Below are 16,057 nucleotides of genomic sequence, written 5' to 3' on the forward strand. Positions count from 1 at the left end.
TACGGCGCTCCCCCCAGGGCTGTAGAACAGCAGTATGGTGCTCCCCCCAGGGCTGGAGAACAGTGGTATGGTGCTCCCCACAGGGCTGGAGAACAGTGGTATGGTGCTCCCCACAGGGCTGGAGAACAGTGGTACAGTGCTCCCCACAGGGCTGTAGAACATCAGTACGGTGCTCCCCACAGGGCTGTAGAACATCAGTACGGTGCTCCCCACAGGGCTGTAGAACATCAGTACGGTGCTCCCCACAGGGCTGTAGAACAGCGGTACGGTGCTCCCCACAGGGCTGGAGAACAGTGGTACGGTGCTCCCCCCAGGGCTGGAGAACAGTGGTATGGTGCTCCCCACAGGGCTGGAGAACAGTGGTATGGTGCTCCCCCAGGGCTGGAGAACAGTGGTATGGTGCTCCCCCAGGGTATGGTGCTCCCCACAGGGCTGGAGAACAGTGGTATGGTGCTCCCCACAGGGTGAATTCTGGTAGCTCCTCTGGCTCTGGAGAAGACTCCAGAGAAAATGGTGGAAACCAGTTGTGACTCCACATCAGAAGTAGGTTGGAGCACAGCGGTGAGGGTTCTCCCTCAGGGTGAGCTCTGTTAGCTCCTGGCACCATCCTGGTGGTGAAGCATGGTGGTGGCAGCATCATGCTGTGGGGATGTTTTCAAGTGGCAGGGACTGGGAGACTAGTCAGGATCGAGGGAAAGATGAACGGAGCAAAGTACAGAGAGATCCTTGATGAAAACCTGCTCCAGAGCGCTCAGGACCTCGGACTGGAGAGAAGGTTCACCTTCCAACAGGACAATGACCTTAAGCACACAGCCAAGATAATGCAGGAGTGACTTCAGGACAAGTCTCTGAATGTCCTTGAGTGGCCCAGCCAGAGCCCGTACCAGAACCCGATCGAACACCTCTGGAGAGACAGCGATGCTCAGCGATGCTCCCCATCCAACCTGACAGAGCTTGAGAGGATCTGCAGAGAAGAATGGGAGAAACTCCTCAAATACAGATGTGCCAAGCATGTAGTGTCATACGCAAGAAGCCTGGAGGCTGTAATCGCTGCCAAAGGTGCTTCAACAAAGTACTGAGTAAAGGGTCTGAATACTTATGTAAATTTGATATTTCAGTTTTGTATTTTTAATACATTTGCAAAATGTTTTTAAAAAATTATGTTTTTGCTTTGTCATTATGGGCTATTGTGATGTCACTATGGGGTAATGTGATGTCATTATGGGGTAATGTGATGTCACTATGGGGTAATGTGATGTCACTATGGGGTAATGTGATGTCATTATGGGGTATTGTGTAGAGATTGATGAAGGGAAAACAACAGTGTAATCTATTTTAGAATAAGGGTGTAATGTAAGAGAATGTAAGAATGTAAGAAATGGGTCTGAATACTTTCTGAATGCCCTGTGTGTGTAGCTATATAGCTCTGGCTAGGTATGTGTCCTACTTATGGACCTTCACTCATTCCATGCAATCAAACATGACTACAGAAAACTATGATGCCTTGCTAGAAAATCATTTACTATTTGTTATTTTTTAATTTTTAATTTTATTTCACCTTTATTTAACCAGGTAGGCCAGTTGAGAACACCTTTATTTAACCAGGTAGGCCAGTTGAGAACACCTTTATTTAACCAGGTAGGCCAGTTGAGAACACCTTTATTTAACCAGGTAGGCCAGTTGAGAACACCTTTATTTAACCAGGTAGGCTAGTTGAGAACACCTTTATTTAACCAGGTAGGCCAGTTGAGAACACCTTTATTTAACCAGGTAGGCTAGTTGAGAACACCTTTATTTAACCAGGTAGGCTAGTTGAGAACACCTTTATTTAACCAGGTAGGCCAGTTGAGAACACCTTTATTTAACCAGGTAGGCTAGTTGAGAACACCTTTATTTAACCAGGTAGGCTAGTTGAGAACACCTTTATTTAACCAGGTAGGCCAGTTGAGAACACCTTTATTTAACCAGGTAGGCTAGTTGAGAACACCTTTATTTAACCAGGTAGGCTAGTTGAGAACACCTTTATTTAACCAGGTAGGCTAGTTGAGAACACCTTTATTTAACCAGGTAGGCTAGTTGAGAACACCTTTATTTAACCAGGTAGGCTAGTTGAGAACAAGTTCTCATTTGCAACTGCGACCTGGCCAAGATAAAGCATAGCAGTGTGAACAGACAACAACACAGAGTTACACATGGAGTAAACAATTAACAAGTCAATAACACAGTAGAAAAAAAGGGGGGAGTCTATATACAATGTGTGCAAAAGGCATGAGGATGTAGGCGAATAATTACAATTTTGCAGATTAACACTGGAGTGATAAATGATCAGATGGTCATGTACAGGTAGAGATATTGGTGTGCAAAAGAGCAGAAAAGTAAATAAATAAAAACAGTATGGGGATGAGGTAGGTGAAAATGGGTGGGCTATTTACCAATAGACTATGTACAGCTGCAGCGATCGGTTAGCTGCTCAGATAGCTGATGTTTGAAGTTGGTGAGGGAGATAAAAGTCTCCAGCGATTTTTGCAATTCGTTCCAGTCACAGGCAGCAGAGTACTGGTTATCAGTAACGGTACAATGAAAAAGGGAATTGCAAAACAAGAAAACCAGTCGGTAGGATAGCGTTACCGTTACTTGTAGCAAGGCTACAAACACCACCAATGAGTTCAGGGAATGGCTAACAAATAACGTGATAAATTGGTGTTAGCAACTTAGCTAGCTACAGGTGTTAGCAACTTAGCTAGCTACAGGTGTTAGCAATTTAGCTAGCTACAGGTGTTAGCAACTTAGCTAGCTACAGGTGTTAGCAACTTAGCTAGCTACAGGTGTTAGCAACTTAGCTAGCTACAGGTATTAGCAACTTAGCTAGCTACAGGTATTAGCAACTTAGCTAGCTACAGGTGTTAGCAACTTAGCTATCTATTCAGTTGGCCTGGGGAACAGACTATAAGGGGGATACCTAGTCAGTCGGCCTGGGGAACAGACTATAAGGGAGAGGGGGATACCTAGTCAGTTGGCCTGGGGAACAGACTATAAGGGAGAGGGGGATACCTAGTCAGTCGGCCTGGGGAACAGACTATAAGGGAGATACCTAGTCAGTCGGCCTGGGAACAGACTATAAGGGAGATACCTAGTCAGTCGGCCTGGGGAACAGACTATAAGGGAGAGGGGGATACCTAGTCAGTCGGCCTGGGGAACAGACTATAAGGGGGATACCTAGTCAGTCGGCCTGGGGAACAGACTATAAGGGAGATACCTAGTCAGTCGGCCTGGGGAACAGACTATAAGGGGATACCTAGTCAGTCGGCCTGGGGAACAGACTATAAGGGGAAACCTAGTCAGTCGGCCTGGGGAACAGACTATAAGGGGAAACCTAGTCAGTCGGCCTGGGGAACAGACTATAAGGGAGAGGGGGATACCTAGTCAGTCGGCCTGGGGAACAGACTATAAGGGAGATACCTAGTCAGTCGGCCTGGGGAACAGACTATAAGGGGAAACCTAGTCAGTCGGCCTGGGGAACAGACTATAAGGGAGAGGGGGATACCTAGTCAGTCGGCCTGGGGAACAGACTATAAGGGAGAGGGGGATACCTAGTCAGTCGGCCTGGGGAACAGACTATAAGGGGGATACCCAGTCAGTCGGCCTGGGGAACAGACTATAAGGGGGATACCTAGTCAGTCGGCCTGGGGAACAGACTATAAGGGAGAGGGGGATACCTAGTCAGTCGGCCTGGGGAACAGACTATAAGGGGGATACCTAGTCAGTCGGCCTGGGGAACAGACTATAAGGGGGATACCTAGTCAGTTGGCCTGGGGAACAGACTATAAGGGGGATACCTAGTCAGTCGGCCTGGGGAACAGACTATAAGGGGGGGGGATACCTAGTCAGTCGGCCTGGGGAACAGACTATAAGGGGGATACCTAGTCAGTCGGCCTGGGGAACAGACTATAAGGGAGATACCTAGTCAGTCAGCCTGGGGAACAGACTATAAGGGAGATACCTAGTCAGTCAGCCTGGGGAACAGACTATACGGGAGATACCTAGTCAGTCGGCCTGGGGAACAGACTATAAGGGGATACCTAGTCAGTCGGCCTGGGGAACAGACTATGAGGGAGATACCTAGTCAGTCAGCCTGGGGAACAGACTATAAGGGAGAGGGGGATACCTAGTCAGTCGGCCTGGGGAACAGACTATAATGGGGGGGGGATACCTAGTCAGTCGGCCTGGGGAACAGACTATAAGGGAGATACCTAGTCAGTCGGCCTGGGGAACAGACTATAAGGGGGATACCTAGTCAGTCGGCCTGGGGAACAGACTATAAGGGAGATACCTAGTCAGTCGGCCTGGGGAACAGACTATAAGGGGGATACCTAGTCAGTCGGCCTGGGGAACAGACTATAAGGGGGATACCTAGTCAGTCGGCCTGGGGAACAGACTATAATGGGGGGTACCTAGTCAGACTATCATCCCCTCTATTACTACCTCCCCTCCTCCCCTCAACCTCCCCTCTATTACTACCTCCCCTCTATTACTACCTCCCCTCCTCCCCTCTATTACTACCTCCCCTCTATTACTACCTCCCCACTATTACTACCTCCCCTCTATTACTACCTCCCCTCTCCCCTCTATTACTACCTCCCTCCTCCCCTCTATTACTACCTCCCCTCTATTACTACCTCCCCTCTATTACTACCTCCCCTCCTCCCCTCTATTACTACCTCCCCTCCTCCCTCTATTACTACCTCCCTCTATTACTACCTCCCCTCCTCCCTCTATTACTACCTCCCCTCCTCCCCTCTATTACTACCTCCCCTCTATTACTACTACCTCCCCTCCTCCCTCTATTACTACCTCCCTCCTCCCCTCTATTACTACCCCCCCTCCTCCCCTCTATTACTACCTCCCTCTATTACTACCTCCCCTCTATTACTACCTCCCTCTATTACTACCTCCCCTCCTCCCCTCTATTACTACCTCCCCTCTATTACTACCTCCCCTCTATTACTACCTCCCTCTATTACTACCCCCCTCCTCCCCTCTATTACTACCTCCCCTCCTCCCCTCTATTACTACCTCCCCTCTATTACTACCTCCCCTCCTCCCCTCCTTCCCTCTATTACTACCTCCCCTCTACCTCCCCTCCTCCCCTCTATTACTACCTCCCCTCCTCCCCTCTATTACTACCTCCCCTCTATTACTACCTCCCCTCCTCCCCTCTATTACTACCTCCCCTCTATTACTACCTCCCCTCCTATAACAGTGTCTCACTGTGTCTCTGTCTCTGATCAGTGGCATTCCCCGAGGAGACGGTGTTCACGAGGGAATGGCTCTAAACCCTCTGTGCTATTAAGGAATGCTGAATAGATACAATGGGATTCAGGCATTGGACATTCCCATGTCTCAGAGCACTTCAATACTAACATGGATAACGTTCTGTTTCTCCAACATTTCAGTCTATATTTCTCTCTCTGTTTCACTCTTTCAGTCGTTGCATCGCGCTCTCTATCCTTCTCTCTATCCTTCTCTCTCTCTCTCTCTCATACTCTCTCATCTTTAAACCAATAAAGGAATTATTGGAAGAAGCAAAAACAGAGGCTGCTTAACTGTGTGTCTGTATTCCTCATGTGCCTCCCCCCCCCTCTCTCTTCCAGAGATTGAGGCCAAGGAGGCTTGTGATTGGCTAAGGGCTGCAGGGTTCCCACAGTACGCCCAGTTCTACGAAGGTATGCACACACACAGTACGCCCAGCTCTACACACACACAGTACGCCCAGCTCTACGAAGGTATGCACACACACAGTACGCCCAGCTCTACGAAGGTATACACACACACAGTACGCCCAGCTCTACGAAGGTATGCACACACACAGTACGCCCAGCTCTACGAAGGTATACACACACACAGTACGCCCAGCTCTACGAAGGTATACACACACACAGTACGCCCAGCTCTACGGGATAGAAAGCTGTTATCCTGTTTGCCCGTGGTGGCCAATAGGGTGTGGGTACGCAGAACCGCGAGCAAATGCATGATGAGTTCAGTTCTCTCTCCCCCTTATCTCTCCCCCCTTATCTCTCTCTCTCCCCCTTATCTCTCTCTCCCCCTTATCTCTCTCTCTCATCTCTCTCCCCTTGTCTCTCTCTCCCCCCTTGTCTCTCCCCCTTATCGCTCTCTCTCTCTCTCTCTCCCCTTATCTCTCTCTCCCTTATCGCTCTCTCTCTCCCCTTATCTCTCTCTCTCTCCCCTTATCTCTCCCCCCTTCTCTCTCAGACTCCCAGTTTCCTATAGATATCTCGTCAGTAAGGAGGGACCATGACTTCTTGGACAGAGACCTGGTCGAACCGTTGTGTCGGTAAGAACACACACACACACACACACACACACACACACACACACACACACACACACACACACACACACACACACACACACACACACACACACACACACACACACACACACACACACACACACACACACACACACACACACAGTTAAGAACAAACTCTTATTTTCAATGACAGCCTACCGGGGAACAGTGGGTTAACTGCCTGTTCAGGGGCAGAACGTAAGATTTTTACCTTGTCAGCTCTGGGATTTGATCTTGCAACCTTTCGGTTACTAGTCCAATGCTTTAACCACTAGACTACCTGCCGCCCCTACACTCTAACCACTAGACTACCTGCCGCCTCTACACTCTAACCACTAGGCTACCTGCTTCCTCTACACTCTAAACAATAGACTACCTGCCGCCTCTACACTCTAAACAATAGACTACCTGCCGCCTCTACACTCTAAACAATAGGCTACCTGCCGCCTCTACACTCTAACCACTAGTCTACCTGCTTCCTCTACACTCTAACCACTAGACTACCTGCCGCCTCTACACTCTAACCACTAGGCTACCTGCCTCCTCTACACTCTAAACAATAGGCTACCTGCCGCCTCTACACTCTAACCACTAGTCTACCTGCTTCCTCTACACTCTAAACAATAGACTACCTGCCGCCTCTACACTCTAAACAATAGACTACCTGCCGCCTCTACACTCTAACCACTAGGCTACCTGCCGCCTCTACACTCTAACCACTAGTCTACCTGCCGCCCCTACACTCTAACCACTAGACTACCTGCCGCCTCTACACTCTAACCACTAGGCTACCTGCCCCCCCCCCCTACATTCTAACCACTAGACTACCTGCCCCCCCCCTACACCCTAACCACTAGGCTACCTGCCTCCCCTACACTCTAACCACTAGGCTACCTGCCCCCTACACTCTAACCACTAGACTACCTGCCCCCCTACACTCTAACCACTAGACTACCTGCCCCCCCTACACTCTAACCACTAGACTACCTGCCGCCCCTACATTCTAACCACTAGACTACCTGCCCCCCTACACTCTAACCACTAGTCTACCTACCACCCCTACACTCTAACCACTAGGCTACCCTGCCACCTCTACACTCTAACCACTAGTCTACCTGCCGCCCCCTCCACTCTAACCACTAGGCTACCCTGCCACCTCTACACTCTAACCACTAGGCTACCTGCCGCCCCTACACTCTAACCACTAGGCTACCCTGCCACCCCTACACTCTAACCACTAGTCTACCCTGCCACCTCTCCACTCTAACCACTAGTCTACCCTGCCACCTCTCCACTCTAACCACTAGGCTACCCTGCCGCCTCTACACTCTAACAGCTAGGCTACCTGCCGCCCCTACACTCTAACCACTAGGCTACCTGCCACCTCTACACTCTAACCACTAGGCTACCTACCGCCCCTCTACACTCTAACCACTAGGCTACCCTGCCGCCTCTACACTCTAACCACTAGGCTACCTGCCGCCCCTACACTCTAACAGCTAGGCTACCTACCCCCCTACACTCTAACCACTAGTCTACCTGCCGCCCCTACACTCTAACCACTAGACTACCTACCGCCCCTACACTCTAACCACTAGTCTACCTACCACCCCTACACTCTAACCACTAGGCTACCTGCCACCCCTACACTCTAACCACTAGACTACCTGCCCCCTCCACTCTAACCACTAGACTACCTGCCGCCCCCTACACTCTAACCACTAGACTACCTGCCCCCCTACACTCTAACCACTAGTCTACCTACCACCCCTACACTCTAACCACTAGGCTACCCTGCCACCTCTACACTCTAACCACTAGTCTACCTGCCCCCCCCTCCACTCTAACCACTAGGCTACCCTGCCACCTCTACACTCTAACCACTAGGCTACCTGCCGCCCCTACACTCTAACCACTAGGCCACCCTGCCACCTCTACACTCTAACCACTAGTCTACCTGCCGCCCCCCCCCTCCACTCTAACCACTAGGCTACCCTGCCACCTCTACACTCTAACCACTAGGCTACCTGCCACCCCTACACTCTAACCACTAGGCTACCTACCGCCCTACACTCTAACCACTAGTCTACCTACCGCCCTACACTCTAACCACTAGGCTACCTACCGTCCCTACATTCTAACCACTAGACTACCTACCCCCCTACACTCTAACCACTAGGCTACCTGCCGCCCCTACATTCTAACCACTAGACTACCTACCACCCCTACACTCTAACCACTAGGCTACCTGCCCCCCTACACTCTAACCACTAGACTACCTACCCCTACATTCTAACCACTAGGCTACCTGCCCCCCTACACTCTAACCACTAGTCTACCTGCCTCCCCTACACTCTAACCACTAGACTACCTGCCCCCCTACACTCTAACCACTAGTCTACCTACCTCCCCTACACTCTAACCACTAGACTACCTGCCCCCCTACACTCTAACCACTAGTCTACCTACCACCCCTACACTCTAACCACTAGACTACCTGCCCCCCTACACTCTAACCACTAGTCTACCTACCCCCTACACTCTAACCACTAGACTACCTGCCCCCCTACACTCTAACCACTAGACTACCTGCCCCCTACACTCTAACCACTAGTCTACCTGCCACCTCTACACTCTAACCACTAGTCTACCCTGCCACCCTCCACTCTAACCACTAGTCTACCTGCCGCCCCCCCCCCTCCACTCTAACCACTAGGCTACCCTGCCACCTCTACACTCTAACCACTAGGCTACCTGCCGCCCCTACACTCTAACCACTAGACTACCCTGCCACCCCTACACTCTAACCACTAGTCTACCTACCACCCCTCCACTCTAACCACTAGGCTACCCTGCCCCCCTACACTCTAACCACTAGACTACCTGCCGCCCTCTACACTCTAACCACTAGGCTACCCTGCCACCTCTACACTCTAACCACTAGGCTACCTACCTCCCTACATTCTAACCCCTCCACTCTAACCACTAGGCTACCTGCCGCCCCTCCACTCTAACCACTAGTCTACCTACCACCCCTCCACTCTAACCACTAGTCTACCTGCTGCCCCCCTCCACTCTAACCACTAGGCTACCCTACCACCCTACACTCTAACCACTAGGCTACCTACCGCCCCTCCACTCTAACCACTAGGCTACCTGCCCCCCTACACTCTAACCACTAGGCTACCCTGCCACCCTACACTCTAACCACTAGACTACCTACCACCCCTACACTCTAACCACTAGGCTACCCTGCCACCTCTACACTCTAACCAATAGGCTACCTGCCCCCCTACACTCTAACCACTAGGCTACCTGCCCCCCTACACTCTAACCACTAGACTACCTGCCCCCTACACTCTAACCACTAGGCTACCTACCGCCCCTACACTCTAACCACTAGTCTACCTGCCCCCCCTACACTCTAACCACTAGTCTACCTACCCCCCTACACTCTAACCACTAGACTACCTACCCCCTACACTCTAACCACTAGGCTACCTGCCGCCCCTACACTCTAACCACTAGGCTACCTGCCACCCCTACACTCTAACCACTAGGCTACCTGCCGCCCCTCCACTCTAACCACTAGACTACCTGCCGCCTCTCCACTCTAACCACTAGGCTACCCTGCCACCTCTACACTCTAACCACTAGTCTACCTGCCGCCACTCCCCCTCCACTCTAACCACTAGACTACCTGCCCCCCTACACTCTAACCACTAGTCTACCTACCACCTCTACACTCTAACCACTAGACTACCTGCCCCCTACACTCTAACCACTAGACTACCTGCCGCCCCTACACTCTAACCACTAGGACTACCTGCCACCTCTACACTCTAACCACTAGTCTACCTGCCGCCCCCTACACTCTAACCACTAGGCTACCTGCCGCCTCTCCACTCTAACCACTAGTCTACCTGCCGCCCCTCCACTCTAACCACTAGGCTACCCTGCCCCCCCTCCACTCTAACCACTAGACTACCTGCCACCTCTACACTCTAACCACTAGGCTACCTGCCCCCTACACTCTAACCACTAGGCTACCTGCCCCCCTACACTCTAACCACTAGGCTACCCTGCCACCCCTACACTCTAACCACTAGGCTACCTGCCGCCCCCTCCACTCTAACCACTAGGCTACCCTGCCACCTCTACACTCTAACCACTAGTCTACCTGCCGCCCCTACACTCTAACACTAGGCTACCTGCCGCCCCTACACTCTAACCACTAGTCTACCTACCGCCCTACACTCTAACCACTAGGCTACCTGCCGCCCTACACTCTAACCACTAGACTACCTACCGCCCTACACTCTAACCACTAGACTACCTGCCCCCCTACACTCTAACCACTAGTCTACCTACCACCCTCTACACTCTAACCACTAGACTACCTGCCCCCTACACTCTAACCACTAGGCTACCTGCCTCCTCTACACTCTAAACAATAGGCTACCTGCCGCCCTACACTCTAACCACTAGTCTACCTGCTTCCTCTACACTCTAACCACTAGACTACCTGCCGCCTCTACACTCTAACCACTAGGCTACCTGCCTCCTCTACACTCTAACCACTAGGCTACCTGCCGCCTCTACACTCTAACCACTAGTCTACCTGCTTCCTCTACACTCTAAACTAGACTACCTGCCGCCTCTACACTCTAAACACTAGACTACCTGCCCCCTACACTCTAACCACTAGCTACCTGCCCCCCTACATTCTAACCACTAGACTACCTGCCCCCCCTACACCCTAACCACTAGGCTACCTGCCCCCCTACACTCTAACCACTAGACTACCTGCCCCCCTACACTCTAACCACTAGACTACCTGCCCCCCTACACTCTAACCACTAGACTACCTGCCGCCCTACATTCTAACCACTAGACTACCTGCCCCCTACACTCTAACCACTAGTCTACCTACCACCCCTACACTCTAACCACTAGGCTACCCTGCCACCTCTACACTCTAACCACTAGTCTACCTGCCCCCCCCTCCACTCTAACCACTAGGCTACCCTGCCACCTCTACACTCTAACCACTAGGCTACCTGCCGCCCCTACACTCTAACCACTAGGCTACCCTGCCACCTCTACACTCTAACCACTAGTCTACCTGCCGCCCCCCCCTCCACTCTATCCACTAGGCTACCCTGCCACCTCTACACTCTAACCAATAGGCTACCTGCCGCCCCTACACTCTAACAGCTAGGCTACCTACCGCCCCTACACTCTAACCACTAGTCTACCTGCCGCCCCTACACTCTAACCACTAGGCTACCACCGCCCTACACTCTAACCACTAGTCTACCTACCGCCCCTACACTCTAACCACTAGGCTACCTACCGTCCCTACATTCTAACCACTAGACTACCTACCCCCCCTACACTCTAACCACTAGACTACCTGCCGCCCCTACATTCTAACCACTAGACTACCTGCCCCCCTACACTCTAACCACTAGTCTACCTACCACCCCTACACTCTAACCACTAGGCTACCCTGCCACCTCTACACTCTAACCACTAGTCTACCTGCCGCCCCCTCCACTCTAACCACTAGGCTACCCTGCCACCTCTACACTCTAACCACTAGGCTACCTGCCGCCCCTACACTCTAACCACTAGGCCACCCTGCCACCTCTACACTCTAACCACTAGTCTACCTGCCCCCCCCTCCACTCTAACCACTAGGCTACCCTGCCACCTCTACACTCTAACCAATAGGCTACCTGCCGCCCCTACACTCTAACAGCTAGGCTACCTACCGCCCCTACACTCTAACCACTAGTCTACCTGCCGCCCCTACACTCTAACCACTAGGCTACCTACCGCCCCTACACTCTAACCACTAGTCTACCTACCGCCCCTACACTCTAACCACTAGGCTACCTACCGTCCCTACATTCTAACCACTAGACTACCTACCCCCCCTACACTCTAACCACTAGGCTACCTGCCGCCCCTACACTCTAACCACTAGACTACCTACCACCCCTACACTCTAACCACTAGGCTACCTGCCCCCCCTACACTCTAACCACTAGTCTACCTACCCCCCCTACATTCTAACCACTAGACTACCTGCCCCCCCCTACACTCTAACCACTAGGCTACCTGCCTCCCCTACACTCTAACCACTAGACTACCTGCCCCCCTACACTCTAACCACTAGTCTACCTACCGCCCTACACTCTAACCACTAGACTACCTGCCCCCCTACACTCTAACCACTAGTCTACCTACCACCCCTACACTCTAACCACTAGGCTACCTGCCCCCTACACTCTAACCACTAGACTACCTGCCGCCTCTACACTCTAACCACTAGTCTACCCTGCCACCTCTACACTCTAACCACTAGTCTACCTGCCGCCACCCCCCTCCACTCTAACCACTAGTCTACCTGCCCCCCTCCACTCTAACCACTAGGCTACCCTGCCACCTCTACACTCTAACCACTAGTCTACCTACCGCCCTACACTCTAACCACTAGACTACCTGCCCCCCTACACTCTAACCACTAGTCTACCTACCACCCCTACACTCTAACCACTAGGCTACCTGCCCCCTACACTCTAACCACTAGACTACCTGCCGCCTCTACACTCTAACCACTAGGCTACCCTGCCACCTCTACACTCTAACCACTAGTCTACCTGCCGCCCCTCCACTCTAACCACTAGGCTACCTGCCGCCCCTCCACTCTAACCACTAGTCTACCTGCCGCCCTCCACTCTAACCACTAGTCTACCTGCTGCCCCCCTCCACTCTAACCACTAGGCTACCCTGCCACCTCTACACTCTAACCAATAGGCTACCTGCCGCCCCCTCCACTCTAACCACTAGGCTACCTGCCGCCCTACACTCTAACCACTAGGCTACCCTGCCACCTCTACACTCTAACCACTAGTCTACCTGCCGCCCCCCCCTCCACTCTAACCACTAGGCTACCCTGCCACCTCTACACTCTAACCAATAGGCTACCTGCCGCCCTACACTCTAACAGCTAGGCTACCTACCGCCCCTACACTCTAACCACTAGTCTACCTGCCGCCCCTACACTCTAACCACTAGGCTACCTACCGCCCCTACACTCTAACCACTAGTCTACCTACCGCCCCTACACTCTAACCACTAGGCTACCTACCGTCCCTACATTCTAACCACTAGACTACCTACCCCCCCTACACTCTAACCACTAGGCTACCTGCCGCCCCTACACTCTAACCACTAGACTACCTACCACCCCTACACTCTAACCACTAGGCTACCTACCACCCCTACACTCTAACCACTAGGCTACCCTGCCACCTCTACACTCTAACCACTAGTCTACCTGCCGCCCCCCCCCTCCACTCTAACCACTAGGCTACCTGCCGCCCCTACACTCTAACCACTAGACTACCTACCACCCCTACACTCTAACCACTAGGCTACCTGCCCCCCCTACACTCTAACCACTAGTCTACCTACCCCCTACATTCTAACCACTAGACTACCTGCCCCCTACACTCTAACCACTAGGCTACCTGCCTCCCCTACACTCTAACCACTAGACTACCTGCCCCCTACACTCTAACCACTAGTCTACCTACCGCCCCTACACTCTAACCACTAGACTACCTGCCCCCCTACACTCTAACCACTAGTCTACCTACCACCCCTACACTCTAACCACTAGGCTACCTGCCCCCTACACTCTAACCACTAGACTACCTGCCGCCTCTACACTCTAACCACTAGGCTACCCTGCCACCTCTACACTCTAACCACTAGTCTACCTGCCGCCCCCTCCACTCTAACCACTAGGCTACCTGCCGCCCCTCCACTCTAACCACTAGTCTACCTGCCCCCCCCCTCCACTCTAACCACTAGTCTACCTGCCGCCCCCCCCTCCACTCTAACCACTAGGCTACCCTGCCACCTCTACACTCTAACCACTAGTCTACCTACCGCCCCTACACTCTAACCACTAGACTACCTGCCCCCCTACACTCTAACCACTAGTCTACCTACCACCCCTACACTCTAACCACTAGGCTACCTGCCCCCTACACTCTAACCACTAGACTACCTGCCGCCTCTACACTCTAACCACTAGGCTACCCTGCCACCTCTACACTCTAACCACTAGTCTACCTGCCGCCCCCTCCACTCTAACCACTAGGCTACCTGCCGCCCTCCACTCTAACCACTAGTCTACCTGCCACCCCCTCCACTCTAACCACTAGTCTACCTGCCGCCCCCCTCCACTCTAACCACTAGGCTACCCTGCCACCTCTACACTCTAACCAATAGGCTACCTGCCGCCCCCTCCACTCTAACCACTAGGCTACCTGCCGCCCCTACACTCTAACCACTAGGCTACCCTGCCACCTCTACACTCTAACCACTAGTCTACCTGCCGCCCCCCTCCACTCTAACCACTAGGCTACCCTGCCACCTCTACACTCTAACCAATAGGCTACCTGCCGCCCCTACACTCTAACAGCTAGGCTACCTACCGCCCCTACACTCTAACCACTAGTCTACCTGCCGCCCTACACTCTAACCACTAGGCTACCTACCGCCCCTACACTCTAACCACTAGTCTACCTACCGCCCTACACTCTAACCACTAGGCTACCTACCGTCCCACATTCTAACCACTAGACTACCTACCCCCTACACCTAACCACTAGGCTACCTCCCTACACTCTAACCACTAGACTACCTACCACCCCTACACTCTAACCACTAGGCTACCTGCCCCCCTACACTCTAACCACTAGTCTACCTACCCTTCCTACATTCTAACCACTAGACTACCTGCCCCCCCCTACACTCTAACCACTAGGCTACCTGCCTCCCCTACACTCTAACCACTAGACTACCTGCCCCCCTACACTCTAACCACTAGTCTACCTACCGCCCCTACACTCTAACCACTAGACTACCTGCCCCCCTACACTCTAACCACTAGTCTACCTACCGCCCCTACACTCTAACCACTAGACTACCTGCCCCCTACACTCTAACCACTAGGCTACCTGCCCCCTACACTCTAACCACTAGTCTACCTACCCTTCCTACATTCTAACCACTAGACTACCTGCCCCCTACACTCTAACCACTAGGCTACCTGCCTCCCCTACACTCTAACCACTAGACTACCTGCCCCCCCTACACTCTAACCACTAGACTACCTGCCGCCTCTACACTCTAACCACTAGGCTACCCTGCCACCTCTACACTCTAACCACTAGGCTACCTGCCTCCCTACACTCTAACCACTAGACTACCTGCCCCCCTACACTCTAACCACTAGTCTACCTACCGCCCCTACACTCTAACCACTAGACTACCTGCCCCCTACACTCTAACCACTAGTCTACCTACCACCCCTACACTCTAACCACTAGGCTACCTGCCCCCTACACTCTAACCACTAGACTACCTGCCGCCTCTACACTCTAACCACTAGGCTACCCTGCCACCTCTACACTCTAACCACTAGTCTACCTGCCGCCCCCCCTCCACTCTAACCACTAGGCTACCTGCCGCCCCTCCACTCTAACCACTAGTCTACCTGCCGCCCCCTCCACTCTAACCACTAGTCTACCTGCCGCCCCCTCCACTCTAACCACTAGGCTACCCTGCCACCTCTACACTCTAACCAATAGGCTACCTGCCGCC

General features: G+C 52.6%; 1 pseudogene; it reads left to right on the forward strand.

The window, feature by feature from the left end:
* The first annotated feature begins 1,263 nt into the window (after positions 1-1,263).
* LOC135573739 (stAR-related lipid transfer protein 13-like) overlaps positions 1,264-16,057 on the forward strand; it is a 52,298-nt pseudogene continuing 37,504 nt past the window's right edge.

This window comes from Oncorhynchus nerka, linkage group LG10 (assembly GCF_034236695.1).
Source record: "Oncorhynchus nerka isolate Pitt River linkage group LG10, Oner_Uvic_2.0, whole genome shotgun sequence".
Classification (NCBI taxonomy): Eukaryota; Metazoa; Chordata; class Actinopteri; order Salmoniformes; family Salmonidae; genus Oncorhynchus; species Oncorhynchus nerka.